Here is a 14,235-nt window from a genome sequence, read left to right as displayed (position 1 = left end):
AGAGAAACTGCCTCACCTAAAAACAACACAACCAAGAGTTATATTTAATTACAACAAGGTATGACATGTTTAAAGGCATTGATTTCAACACTTTAACTGACAGGTTAACACAATTTTTAAAAAATGTGCAAAAAAGGCCTTAAAAATTCTCATTACCGTAACCATTTAAAACGGTCATTCTCATAGCATGTTTTGGTCAAAACAAGCGGAATCATGATGCCTAAACAAGTTTTTATTGATCATGCATAATAAGACATTAATGGATTATATTTTAATAGAATATTACACATTAAATGTCTTTAAATGTGGAAAACTACATGTATCGGTCATGAGAAGGGAAAAAGTCGTGTACACAGCATGACAAGATAATTTAAAGTGTTCAAGTAGAAAAAGATGAAGTAATTTTAGTAAGTAAGTTTAAAAGGTACTGGTAGATGTGTTTCGTCACATGAAATCAAACTTAATGTAAATATCTTTGTGTGTGTTTAAACAGTCTTTAAAAAACCTTACGGAGGATGAGAACATCAGTCCTGGACACGTCTTTCTTCCACTATTTCTTCATTTTTTATTCTACATTAATATTCTGTCAATCATTTTTCTGTCATTTGAGAACATCTAGTAGAACATCCAATCCAAATCAGGACCTGATACAGTTATGAGAATATCAGCAGAAAAAGCAATAATATCCATAAATAATTCATGTTTATGTCAAAATTATGTTTTGTCTAAGGTAGAGAACACAATTATCTTTATTATGATCATTTTTTGTGTTACCGAATTGTATGTTTTATAATTCAAATATTTACTGCCATGTTTCAGTGGTTTCGTGAGAATCACCTGGACTTCTGCTTTTAAAAAAACATCCAAAGGATATTTTCTAATAGTAAGTATAAAAATATATGAAGAAGGAAACATCCAGTATTTGTTTGTAAATGTTGAAGCCTGACTTACTTCCAAACCGGAAGACAATTTCCAGTTACTGTAAACTTTACTAAAGCAATACTCAACACACAGTGGCAGTACCATGATAAAACCACATCTGAGATTACATGATGGAAACTGATAACCACCAACACTAATGCATACAAGTTTGAAAGAATGAAAGCTAAGAAAGAGGAGGAGAGAAACATGACTTAACAAACATCTCAAATGCCATACCATTCATCATCCAAGTCTCCATCTGTCTCCATTATATCTTCTGTTCTCACTAAACACTAAACACACACAGAAACTTCAGCCACTTCCTCTTCTGATCACACACACACGCTCGGTTTCTCTCTCTCACAGGAAGTCAAACAGGAAGATACCGAGATGATGTGAAGCCTGAAAGTGTCTGAAATAAACACGCGTGAACACATATATAGACCGTATCTGTATGTGTATATGTACGTATATATGTGTATGTATACATATGTGTGTATGTGTATGTGTATGAATATATGTGTATATGTACGCATACATGTGTTTATGTATGTACAGTATATGTGTGTGTGCGTGCGTGCGTGCGTGCGTGTGTGTGTGTGTGTACGTATATATGTGTTTATGTATGTACAGTATATGTGTGTGTGTGGTGTTAGTGTGTGTGTGTGTGCGTGTGTGTGTGGTGTGTGTGTGTGTGTGTGCGTGTGTGTGTGTGTGTGTGTGTGTGTGTGTGTGTGTGTGTGTGTGTGTGTGTGTGTGTGTGCGTGTGTGTGCGTGTGTGTGTGTGCGTGCGTGTGCGTGTGTGTGGTGTGTGTGCGCGTGTGTGCGCGTGCGTGTGTGTGTGGTGTGTGTGTGTGTGTGTGTGTGTGTGTGTGTGTGTGTGTGTGTGTGTGTGTGTGTGTGTGTGTGTGTGTGTGTGTGTGTGTGTGTGTGTGTGTGTGTGTGTGTGTGTGTCGTGTGTGTGTGTGTGTGTGTGTGTGTGTGTGTGTGTGGTGGCGTGTGTGTTGCTTGTGGTTGTGCGTGTGTTGGTGTGGTGCGCNCTGTGACGAATCGAACACGCACTTGATACATCTAAGGCTTTATTGCACGTATGTCGACGATCGTGCAGTGAGCAGAAGGGTGCGGTGATCTTAATCACAGCAGTGTAACAACCTATGTCGTTCGAAACGCTGCACCTAGATAGAATACGACTATCGAGCATGTCAAGACAAAAATAAGTGCTCACCACATCGGTGTCCGCATAACATAACGATAATTAATAAGCCGATCCAAGCTGAAGAGACTCACGATCGACATCAATTGATTCAATTCGAGTTATTGATCGATACAATCAATCTATCCAACGCAGGTATCGTATAATCCCATACCTCTAATCGAATCTCAAAATCTGAACTACTTATAAGATATCGGAACCACATTACATCAAACTAAACCACACCCCCTTCGAAGGTATCTTCTTTCTTAAAATATTTTGAGGTAGAAGAATGGCTTAATCCGTACTTTTGAAACGAAAAGCAAACCTTAAACTCTTTTAAAAACAGATTTTTAAATCTTGTGTATTTTAGCTAATACACATGTCAACATATTTAAATCCGTTCTGCAGCTATTTTTTTGATATTTTCTCAATCAACACACAGAAAAGTCACATCTTGGATCGGGATGTAAAAGATGTATTAGCTTAATGTATAAAGATGAGTGGATTAGTGGCAGGTTTATAATGCAGTTCATTTAACAAGCCATCTCCTGAGCAAAAATAAATGACTTTAGCAAACCTTTACAAATTTGTAAGAGATTAATTCCAGTGTCTCTCTCTCCCTCTCCTAGAGTTTGATAAATTCTTAGCAGCAAGAGCGAAAGCAGCGGAAAGCCTTCCTTCAGTAAACGAGTCACTCCATAACCCAGACTGCTCACAACTGTAGTTCTGTAGTAGCTTTAAGTAAATTTGTCCCGGGTCAATGTAAACAACATTAATGCACTGTTTACACCTCTGCTGCAGCAATAACCCGTTTTCAACATTGCGTTTTGCACACAAATGTTTAGTTATATGTCCCTTTTAGGTTTATAATGTATGTTTTTAGTTAATTAACCATGCAATGGTTATACTATTTTGTTAATCTTTTGGAGAATGGTTCTATGGTAAAGCATGATAAATGCTTTTTTCTTTATTTAATATTGGTAAGCTTAAATCGTTGATGTGTATATACACTGTATGTATATAGGCTAACATTTTATTAGGCTACTTTAAAAGAGGTGGATTTTACAGTAAGGAACGTGTAAAATGTAAGTTGTTTTATTTTCTTAAAATAAATGCTGTTTAATTCTGCAGACCTGCACTACTTGAACGTTTAATTCTTGTTTAAAGTTTAGGGGTTATGTTACAGTATATTCATTCGTATTAAGAAAGTAATTTGGACATGTTTGAGTGTTGATGGGTTTTCATATGTACAACATTTGCATTAATTGTATATTACAAATTTAAATAACCAATGAGTTACTGACATGTAATGCTACTCATGATAATATATAAAAGAGACTAAAAAATCCAATTAGTCATCCAAGTATATGCAAATACTACTTTCAAAAACATCAACTACATCTTGTACACCATTCCTGTCATTCACACCTTGACACAAGACGCGCTTATTTGCATGTGCTGCATGTCCTCCAGTATAATATTCCATTAATGCAACTGAACAGATTTGTATCTTGTGCTTTATTGCAGAAAACATAAGACATAAAAGGAACTGCATTACAATGGCAACAAATAAAAAAAAACACATACTGCATAACTTGTTTTGAGAAGATACTGTACTTCTTACAATTAATGTATTTCAATCTAGTCTTTTAATTTAATTCTAGTTTGAAAAATGACATCATTAACCGTCCTACGGGCTTAGATGACATAAGAAAGGTTGTTGTAGCTGAGAAATAGCTCACAAAACACACTGTCAAAGAGAATACAAAAATGGCATACCCAATAGTTGCATGTGGGTGTTTCAGTTAACTATTTTGCTTTGTAAGTTATGGCCACAGTACCCGAACAAAACGTAAGTAGATAAAATCTAATATTTAATAAATTATTCTGATAATATACATCAAACAACATTTTAAACAGTCCATTAATCATATCAAAGGGCACATTTATATTAAACTTAAGTGCAACCATAGTACAGCAATAACATTCAGCCAATTCAACTTTCATACATAGCCCTAAAAAGCTATTATAATACATTCCTAATTAGACTTGAATTAAAAAAAATGTACCTCCAACTATTTGTACACTGTAAACCAATGTAAGCCAGCGATTAACATGACAAAACTTGTAATGGCACTTAAAGTGATCGTCATGTTGCAATGTGACACTAACCCTATGACAGAAAAATATGAAATTGGACATGGATAAATGCTTAGATAAGAGACATATTGCGACATCTCCACAGCAATGTCTGTCTTAGGGGTTTTTTTGTCATTAGGTTTCCCCTAAAATCTAACTGGGCAAGTATATTAGCAGACAGATTTAACTACCGCTTGTTCTTCCATAACATGATAACTTAGAATACATTCATGTTACACAGTATGTGTTTCCTGGGCATTAAACCCACAACATTGGTGTTGCAAGCACCATGCTTTCCAGTTACAGCTACAGGAGCATAATTTCAAGTGTTAAGTAATGCCCTAAGGGTCAACAATCCTGAGGAACAACACCGTTAAATATTAATCAGGGTGACTTACTCCATCTCTAACTCTTTTTTTACCCTGCTGCTATTAGGCGTTCTGACAGCTGTATGTAATTTTTGGCAGAAATGTATATTCTGGAAGACAGAAAGCATTTATGTGTAAACTGCAACAGTGCATAAAAAATATTAACAAGATAAAAAAAATGTCATTATGTAGGTCAAGCTAATATTTACAGTAACTTAACGCAATCAGGGTTTTGTCATCTAACGTATTATTTTCGTAGCAAGGACGCAAACTACACAACACATTGCTACGATGTGCCCAAACAACAAGACCTTTGGTTAAATGAGCAGTCGCTACTATCAACAACAAAAAAAACTCACAGAAACAATAACTTAATAAGGCAGACAGGTTTTTTGTCATCTGCCACCTCTAGGTAGCAGTGTGCATACTTCACAATCAGGGCTTGACGTTAACCTTTTTGCTCACTAGCCACAGTGGCTAGTGGTTTTCCAAAGTTACTAGCAACTCAGCATTTTCATTGGCCACAATTTTTTGGTTTGGAATATACATTTTATGATTAAAGTTGACTTTGGCATGCTAAAATTACTTGATTTAGAGCCATTTTGCTTGATTTAGCTATATTTAAAACCCACAATACTTAGTCGTACATCAACACGTAGTCTGTGAAGGGTCAACTTTTCTTCCCAATAACATGTGCTGCGTCCTTCGAAGGTCGCATTTATCGACCGCATATCGTCATCGAGGTTGTCTCATTTCAGGTAAAAAAAAAAACCCATAAAATTAACACTTATTTCTCAAAGGTCCAGTCAGTAAAATCTAGCGGCAAGGTTGCGAATTGCAACCAACCGCTCACTCCACCCCTTCCGTTTGAAACACTACAACGGCTGACAGAACATGGCGAATTATATGCAAGGGGACCCGCGATGTACATAGATAGAAATAGCTCATTCTAAGGTAATAAAAACATACCGCTTCATTGTGTACGCTCTTTATACACCTCTGAAGACATATAATATACATAACTACTGCATTTCTATCAATAGATCCTCCAAAAAATTACACACTGGACCTTTAAGATGTAATCGTTGTAGTTTCATTCTTACTGTTAAACGTAACAGTATTTGCTGAAATAAAACCTGAAATAAAAACCTTGATGACGTATGCGGCCGACGTATGCGACTTCCGTAGTTTTTTTAAACTACAATTATAAAAAAATTATATCCAACCTGCCAAAATGGCTAGTGGGAGTGGCTGAAATCTACCTGCATTTGGCGGGTGTTAATGTCAAGCCCTGTACACAACACACTGCTAAGATGTGCACAAATAATAAGACCTTTGATGTAGTCGTGGCAACAACGTAGAATAGTTTTCACATAAATTCATGCGAGAACTTGACTGCCCTTTCTCTGTTTATACAGTTCTGTACTGAGACTTGCTGTACTAGTTCCACATTGTCATTGTGTGGCACTCACTACAAAATCATGTGGCGATAAAATCAAACAGTTTGAAAATATCCTAGCGTATGCGAGTGCTCAAGACTGGCTCAGATCATGTGGCTGGAAACCTTGGAAATCGCAGTCAGCAGGAACGCGTACAGTAGAATGCAGCGTTTCATTGGCGTAACCCTCCTCAGGTCTGTTTTACACACACAGTATAAAAGTTCTGCACATCCACAGGGAGAAAAATAGGGAAGTTGCTTCATCATGGCAGGAAAATGAGGGAGACATGGTCCAAGTGGCAAGACATCACTCCCACAGTGCCAGAAGAGTTTAGTGTGCCCCAGCCCCTTCTCTTTCCCACTTCGCTTCCTGTCCTCTCTACGACTGCACTGTATAAAATAAAGGCAAAAAATGAATGTAAAAAAACTGGTTAAAGTATGTTCAAGTTTGGCTGTGGAACAGGTATATGATGGCTGGGGTAGACAAATTCATCTTCATGGTCATCTGTTTTTGAGAAAGGAGGTAAAGAGAACAACAACATCATTTTTCATAATATGTTCCGTGTCCTTGTGTGCCTTATTCCCATTGTTTATACTGCAGATAAAATAACCACACTGTATTTAAGAGAATGTCCAGTTAAAGCTGTATATTTTTCCCAATTTGCATAAGTGTTCCAACTGTCATTGGTTCTCTTACCATGAACTAAACTCCATTGTCATATCCGAAATGTTCAAACCATGGACGGACAGAGCTCTGTGATGTTTCCTCCACAGAAAGCTTTATTCCTGGTGAATCATTGCAAATTTAAATTAATTTAGTTCAGTTTTTTCATAGTGTTTACAAAGAATGACATGCAAGAATGGCAACAATACTTTTCCATTTGAACGACACTATAATGTCAAGTTTATTTGGTAGCATTATCAAACCCACAATCTGTAAAAGTATTTTTACAAATGTTTAAAAAAGTGTCACGAACTTTTCATACATCTTATTTAAATTCCCATGCTCGTGTCACGAACTAATCTGTTTGGGAACAGGACCGATCATGTTTGTTAATGACGTATAAAATGTTGTCTAATGACATCTCAAATCTCACCGGAGTTATCAGACCCACGGCGACAGAGTCTCCAAGTCCTGAGCAGAAACCTCCACACACGCGCAAGTGTGTTGTCTGCGGTCAGAATGATCATAAAACACAGTTCATGGTTACTTCTGAATACCCAACATGTCGAAAAATGCATCAACCTAGCTCAATAACTTTTCCCGTTGATCACCACGGTTTAGTTTTCTTAAGGGCATCGCTGTACCGTCGGTCGCCATTACAGGTACCTCACCAAGTTTGGTCGCTAACATCCTCAGAATACATATTTAAGGTATTTCAATGTCGTTTGATATTTAGTCGGGTGAAACCGGCCCAATAAATGTCAGCTAGCGTTACTGGTTATAACGGCAGGTGACTTGATAAAAGTTACATCGCAGCAATGGATGAGAAAATGTTATCGTGCGCAGCCGTGTTAGTAAACAGGAGTGACAGCAATGCTAGTTTAACAACTCACCTCTCTGATTAGTTTCCATGTCTTTCTTATGCTTTTCGTTAGCTGTTTCGGTCTGCGTAATAAGTTACACTTTGGTGCGTACGTATGTTCATATAAAGTTAAGCTCATACAGAAGCGATTCTCCCGTGTGTTTTGAAGCTTCGGCGGCGCGCCATTAAACTCAGCTACGTTACAAAAAAGGGCGGTGCGGAGTGCGGACCTGATGCAAGTGGTACTCTCAAGCAGGAGAGCAAGCCGAGCCACACTAAACTCTTAACTTTGCCAAGTCCCGTTAAAAACACAAGGGTTGTGCGTTGTTTGAATGACCCCATAATGCAAAATAGTAACGTTTGTAACTTATATAATGACCAACAATTCCGCCATTGAGAACTAATTTCACTAAACCTGATCATATTTAACGTATTTTCGCCTCAAAGCAATAACGGTCAGCTGAGCAGGTGAAGTGCTTACCTTTTATACATATTCCCCTCCTGGGTCCATTCAACAAACTGTAGCAAAAAGGAACTGCACGAGGTCAACTTATTTTCGTGTTTTTATAAGGTAAAATGGAACAATAATCAACATAATGAATCCTCGTTGATCGGCATCTTTGCTTCTTTCGTGTTTTTAACAGTTGTTCCATTACGCTGCTTAGAAATGAATTAAACGGATCTTCTTGGTAAGTCCTGCTGAGTTCCGTCACTATGCTTCTTGTTGCCGAGAGGCGCTGTCGTTCCCGCGCTTTTGCGTCGTCTTCTTCTTTGGTTGAACACAGAACGACTGTGGTGCATTGCGCCGCCATCACTTTAGAGGAGGAACGCCGTATCGTCGTGTCCGCCTGAATTAAAATGAAGACAGTAATTTACTAAATCCACTTATATACTCATCTCTTGGTTTTATTTTTTTGTATTCGCCTTAGAAATCTAGCATGTCGAATAAGCGGACGTCTGGTGTTGCCTTAAATTTGCACCACTCGATGACTGTTAAGTTCACGTCACAGGTAGGCTAGATTGTCTGACTTCAAGTGACCCATAAATGTTTATTTATGTCTCGCCTAAACCATTCTGACGAAAGCATCAACTTCACTTTGACCTCTCCCATCATTGCGGCACGAGATGGCGCTGTTTTCTTACCTCAAAGCTGAATCTGTGAACCATAACATTCTTAGGACTTCTACAATATGTTTATAAAGAATGATCAATGTAAAACTTTATTATACTTTTTTGTTGATAAATACCGACAAAAGTCATTACATTATTGTACATGATGTTATTACAAATTTGAATTGTAAGCAAAAATATTTCTCAATGATCCCAGAGTTGTAAGGCCTACAGTAGCACATTAAACCAGGCTCTTTATATTCTTAAGCTCTTGTTGACCGGGACAGAGATGCCATAGGGTTCAACGTGTTAGCAGCATATATATGCTAACAACCGAGGCATTAACTTATTCCTGTTCCATTTCACATATAAACCTGCCTTAATTTACATTAGTCATTGGTCTTTAAAAATCGTGCCTTAGGTTGTTCTCTATGAATTTTATATGTAAATAGGACAAAATGTGTACAGTTCCCTCAAAAACCCTAACAGAATCACAAGCTTCCTTCTGATTTACGGTTCTATGACTAAATCGGTTTCACGTTTCGTGTTAAAATTGTTAAAATGAGATGTCCTTTTTCAATTTAATTTAGTCAGAAAGAACAGCATTATCATAATATATTTCCCCCTGTGTATGGTAGACAGAAAGGGTCAGACCTCAGAAACTGGGAGGTTTGGTCCCCTTAGTAAGTCCAGACTATGATTCCAGTGCTTTTCCAGGGTACAAATACATCTGGCCTCTCATACTGTATACAAATAAGCATTTCTGCAAGATCTGTTCTATGAATCTCAATGTATTCATACATAAAAGTAAAATACAGTAGCTTACTTGAAAATGTTCAAATAAGAAAGCAAGGAAACTTTTTTTAAATAAATATTGGGAAACAGCTGTGATGCACAGCAAAAGGTTGTTGAACTTTCCTTAGGACAACCTTTTCCTAAAAGGACATGAGCAGAACTTTAAAATCACAGGAGAAGTGGCTAAAAGGAAAAGAGCAGAACTTTAAAATCACAGAAGTTGTCTTCTTAAAATCACACATCAACGAATGAGGGTAAAAATCTTCTAAGTAAAGACTTAGCTTGTTATTTAATAACACCGCAAAATAATGTACCTTGTGACACATTTTTCTGGGAAGTGATGTATGAAAATCTCTCTAAACATTACTGGCAAGCAGTAAAGAAGGGACTGATGAGGTATCAGATAATGGTCATATGAATGAGGAAAGAGGTGGAGAGGTTATGAGCTATGAGATCACAATTTAATTTGCATAAATTATTGTGTGCATTGTTTAATTGTATTGAGGGTTCAAATTACTTGCCACGTTGCAGGGTCAGTGTATTCTAGTGAAATAACCATACACACTTGAATGAAAACCCCACTGTCAGAATTCATGTCTCATCTGAACGGTTGTGGTTAATTTCGTTGTCTTCTCCATAACCCTCAGACCATGAATAGACAGAGCTCCTGCCATGGTATAGTGGTGATGTTTCCTCCTCTGAAAGTTTTATTTCTGGTAAAACATCGACAGATTACCATTATTTTTTACATTGTGTTTTTAAAGAATAATTCCTGACTTAATAACTTTAATTTATAACAAACACCGCACAATGATATTTAAAGTATTATGAAATGTACACTTACATTTTATAAAGCATCGATACTGTGTGTTCAGCAATGGGCTAAATGAATTTGTTAATGACTTAAAGACTTTTTGGAGGATCTATTGACAGAAATGCAATATAATATCTATAACTATGCCTTCAGAGGTGTATAAGGACCTTACATAATGAAGCGTTATGTTTTTATTACGTTAATGAGCTATTTTCATTTACATACACCGCGGGTCCCCTTACATGGAATTAGCCATGTTGTTTCTACAGTAGCCCTAAACGGAGATGGTGAGAAAGCGGCGCATCCTGCATTTTCCACAAGTTTTAGATGTTAATGGCCCCTAAACAATACACACCTTCCGCAAGCATTTCTTAATTTCTTCCATAAAGTGGTGGTTATTAAAGACAAGTAAACAACCAGTAAATCTCTCTCTTTCGGCATGCTCCCGTTATCAGGGGTCACCACAGCTGTTTTTACGCTGCATGCAGTCCGTAAATAAAAACAAACAAACAAAAAAATGACAAGCTATAGTTATTTGTAAGTTGTCCAACTGTATTGTTCCTCTTCTGAGTAAAGCACAAGTCAAGACCAAACTTCGTAAAGTCAATGCAGCAAAGGCCTCCGGTCCTGATAATATTCCTCCTTGGGTACTAAAGACCTTTTATGAGAAGCTAGCTCCAGTGCTATGTGATATCTTTAATACGCGCATGGTACACAATATTTTTTCAAAACAATGGAAGGAAGCTATGGTTAAGTCTGTCCCCAAAAAAGCAAAGCCCAGTTTTCCAGCAGATTATTGCCAGATTTTATTACTTTGCTGTGTTGGGAAAGTGTATAAAGGAACTCTTAGTGATGCCATTCTGGAATAGGTAGCTGATAACTGATTGAACCCTCGCAACATGGCTTCATGGCGAATAGATCAACTGACACTGCTCGGATTCATATTTTACAACATTGGCACGATGCACTTATAGCAACCCTAAATTGGATATTCATTCTGTCTTTGTTGATTTTACTCAAGCTTTTGATACAATTGATCACTGACAACTGCTTCATGCTTTAGCCGACATGAATGTTAGACGACCACTTTGGCTTAGTGTGAGAAGCTATCTGAGTAACAGAGAGCAAAAGGTGAAGTGGGTCTCCGATGTGTCCAATTCCTATTTAATTCCTGCTGGTGTTCCGCAGGGTAGACTTTTATCCCCTCTGCTTTTTGTCATCTGCATTAACGCCTTGGATTAACATTTGCCTTCTTCATTAATCCCAGTGAAATATGCCAATGATTTAACAATCACTGAGCTCTTAATGGCATCTTTACCTGGGCTAACTCAGAAGGCCTTGGATTCAGTGGCAGAATGGGGACAGGAATTTACTTTAGAAATGAACGGGGCTAAGACAGTTGACATGATCATCAGTGCCAGGAAAGGTGATAACATTCCCTGCCCTTCATCACCTGTCATTTTAGGACATGCAGTTAGTGGACAAAAAGTCTTCCGATTTGTCATGGGATGCCCACATCAAGTAGCCTACATGATTATTTAGATGCGCCCTAGACTCTATTATCTCGGTATTTCAAAAAAAGCGGGTCTTCCTTGTGATGTTCTATCACAAATGTATTTGACTTTTATTCGACCAGTTCTTGAGTATGCTAGCCCAGTCTGGGGCGGACTACCCAAAGGTCTCTCTGATGAGAGAGGATCCAAAACTGTTGTTGTCAGATAATAGGTCTCTCAACTGCCAAATTTCCATTATGAGTGAGAGGCGTGATGAGGCTACAACACGTACATTTACCAAACTACTTAAGGACAGTTCATCACCACTGCATTGTTTCTTGACTGTGGCTCCAACACACTATTTAGCACTAAAAGTGGTTCTTTGCTCATAATCATAGGGGAACCTCAGTCATGTGTGTGTGTGTGTGTGTGTGTGTGTGTGTGTGTGTGTGTGTATGCCTATATGTGTTTATGTATGTACAGTATATATGTGTATGTGTATGTATATATGTGTGTATGTGTATACTGTATGTGTCTCTGTATGTATACAGTATGTATATATGTGTATGTATGTATATTTTTATCAGCCTCTGATGTTTATAATAAAAGTTATTTCATTTTAATGGCAAAGAGTACTTATTAATTGCCATTAAACTGAAATCACTAAACCAAAACACAGGAGCCTAACTTTGCATCTGAACTTTACAAAATCTATATATAAATATACACACACTAAAATAAATCAGTATTCACTTCAAAATCATATAAAAAACAACAATTAAAAATGAACATAAATAGCAACAATTTATGTTTAATGATAACAATGTAAATTATGTAAAGAGATCAACAAAAGCTCTGAACCTTTCTGAAACACAAAATTTTCCTTTTTTAGTTAAAAGGTTAGAATGAAATGATCCTTTTAAGAACGTTTGACTGAGGGAACCGAAATGGTTCTAACAACTTTGAACGATGGTTCCTCAAAAACTTTACCAAATATATAAGTGTTGCCTGAGCTCATATTAACGATGTTAGAAGTTTCAGAATCTTACTTTGCTTTGCTTTGATTCATGTCTTGTTTCTGTGATATTTGATAAAGGGCATCTCTGTCAGATTCTGCCCTCTTGTGGTGATGGTAAAATCACACGACAGGTAAATGAAACTGAAGCGTAAAAGTGTCCTTACAAAGAAACGAAACAACTCAAAACCACGACAGGTGCTCACACACACAGATGTTTCAGGCTTGTTTTAAGTTTCCCTATTCCTGTTGTCATGCGTTTAAGACTGAAAGGTCTCTCAGCAGTCCGTTTCGTTATGTTTGCTAATATTTAAGAAAGGCTAATATTCATACTAGAGATCTCTGGGTTAGAATACACAAAATATTCAAATGATCTCACGGCAATTCAAATTGGTAAAAAAAATGATTTATTGGAAGTATTGGCACCAGCAAGGTATAAGTGCATGAGAAAGGGGTGTTAAGGTCTTATGAAAATTTAACGAAGAGTTACAATCTAGTAGGAAAAGAAAACTTCTGGAAGTTCTTACAGATACGTGATAGTATATTGTCTGGAGTTGGCCCCATGGAGGACAATCCTATCCCAAGATATTTTAAAAAATTCTTATAAATCTTCACATATCAAATGGTAAACTCCTTTAGAAGTAATGAATTGGGAAATTTTAGGACCATTTGGCATGATGAAAGACAATTTGCGCTGGAAACGTCATTTGGAAATTGGCACCTTTCTATGTTGTATCTGGAAATGTAACCTAGTTAAACCATTTTGGAAACGAGTTGTGGATGTCGTAAGTTGCTGGTATGGCTCCACAATACCTTTAAAGCCCCAACTCTGTTTACTGGGTGACAAGTTCCAATGACCAAACGTTTCTAAACGTGTCTTTTCTGTTATAATGGTTTGTCTTATAACGGCCAGCAGGATTATTCTGAGACATTGGAAGACAGTGAAAACCCCAGAAATGAAAGAATGGACGAATGCAATGATTGAAATTGCATCTTATGAATCTATGCTCAATAGAGTAAATGGATTCAAAGAGGACGGGTCGACTCCATTTAGGACATATATAACAATAATAATTCAGAATGACTAGATTATAATTCTTTGATATGTCTGGTACTTCCTTTATTGCTCCAACCGTGTCTATAGAAATCTGTTCATCTGTAACCCATCATTATTACATTTACATTTGACATTGATGCATTTGGCAGACGCTTTTATCCAAAGCAACTTACATTTCATGATACTTTACATTTGTTTCTAAATATTCGCAATCCCTGGGATTGAACCCATGACCTTGGTGTTGTTAGCGCCATGCTATTACTAGCAGGGTGATGCTGTCGTTTGTTTTCTTATATTGTATTTTGTTACCCACTTACCTTCCAAACAAGCAATAAAAAAACTTGAATGAAAAAAAGGGCTAACA

At 37.1% G+C, this 14,235-nt stretch overlaps 1 protein-coding gene and 1 long non-coding RNA gene across 3 annotated transcripts in view; both read right to left on the bottom strand.

Moving 5' to 3' along the window:
* Nucleotides 1-14,235, bottom strand: part of dtx1 (deltex 1, E3 ubiquitin ligase) — a 43,627-nt gene that overhangs the window by 10,664 nt on the left and 18,728 nt on the right. The gene's annotated exons all lie outside the window — the stretch shown is intronic.
* On the bottom strand, nt 3,974-8,339 carry LOC130567789 (uncharacterized). 2 transcript variants are annotated; one of them, XR_008964640.1, is made up of 4 exons: nt 8,069-8,339; nt 7,159-7,233; nt 6,759-6,847; nt 3,974-6,451 (listed from the first exon to the last, which is right to left on the bottom strand). It is a non-coding gene; the product is annotated as an uncharacterized LOC130567789 (long non-coding RNA). The 2 variants fall into 2 exon arrangements; XR_008964641.1 differs by lacking the exon at nt 8,069-8,339 and adding an exon at nt 7,619-8,058.

Source organism: Triplophysa rosa, linkage group LG17, assembly GCF_024868665.1.
Source record: "Triplophysa rosa linkage group LG17, Trosa_1v2, whole genome shotgun sequence".
NCBI classification, from domain to species: Eukaryota; Metazoa; Chordata; class Actinopteri; order Cypriniformes; family Nemacheilidae; genus Triplophysa; species Triplophysa rosa.
The sequence above is the reverse complement of the archived record's forward strand: the minus strand, read 5'-3'. Positions and strand labels throughout refer to the sequence as shown.